The sequence below is a fragment of the Penaeus monodon genome, chromosome 25 (assembly GCF_015228065.2).
Source record: "Penaeus monodon isolate SGIC_2016 chromosome 25, NSTDA_Pmon_1, whole genome shotgun sequence".
Taxonomy (NCBI): Eukaryota; Metazoa; Arthropoda; class Malacostraca; order Decapoda; family Penaeidae; genus Penaeus; species Penaeus monodon.
This window is the reverse complement of record NC_051410.1, coordinates 10,195,411-10,196,323: the sequence shown is the minus strand read 5'-3', so window position 1 is coordinate 10,196,323 and position 913 is coordinate 10,195,411.

Below are 913 nucleotides of genomic sequence, written 5' to 3'. Positions count from 1 at the left end.
ATCGAGAACCTTCGCCGTGTTCGTCTTTCTGATTTTTTTTATTCTTTTTGATTCGTCGTATTCTTTGTTATTATTCTTCGTCACTTCTTTATTCCTCTTCGTTTGCTTTTTTCCCGTTCACTTCATTCTCCCTATTTGTCTCCTCCTTTCTATTCCTCTCTTGAACCCATTCTTCACCTTCAGTAAATCATAATTAAATTCTACTTCCACCATTACCCCTCTCCCTTCATTTATTCACTTGTTTCCACTTCCACACCTGCGTTGCGAAAATCGTTCAAAATAATTTCGGAAAATATAATGCGTGTTGACTAAGGCAGTATGCAGCGTGACGTAAGAACATTGCAGACTGCTGACCTGATATCACTCAGACACCTGTGAGTGTAATTTACTTTCATGACTGGTTTATCGGCTGTATTATCTTTGAACAAATGGATTTCGTGTACTTCGGGATACGATGATCTTGTATGTTTTTTTAATATCGGTTGAACATGTATATCCAAATCACTTTACATACGAAGAACAGGGAAGAAAAAGTGTCGTGATTATCACTGATAGGAATCCATCGACACCTAGCTAGAATATATAAGTAAATAGATAAGGAATTCTCGTAATTTCCTTCCAATACACTTCAAACGAAAGTGAAAGAGTAAAAAAAAAAAAAACGAACATTCATGTCTGGGCCTTGCTATATCTGTGTGTTGTTTCCTAACCAGTAGGCTACATTCAGACACGAATACTAACGAGAAAGCGTACATGGAAAGCTATGAGTCACATGTTTTTTTTATGTTGTTTCATAATAGTGTAAGCATGTAAGCTTTTCCAATTTGTATTATTAGATTAGGTTCGTATGGTGTTTTCAAATTGTGAACGCTGTTTTTCGTTATTACAGGTGGTATCATAGTGCGAGAGTAGA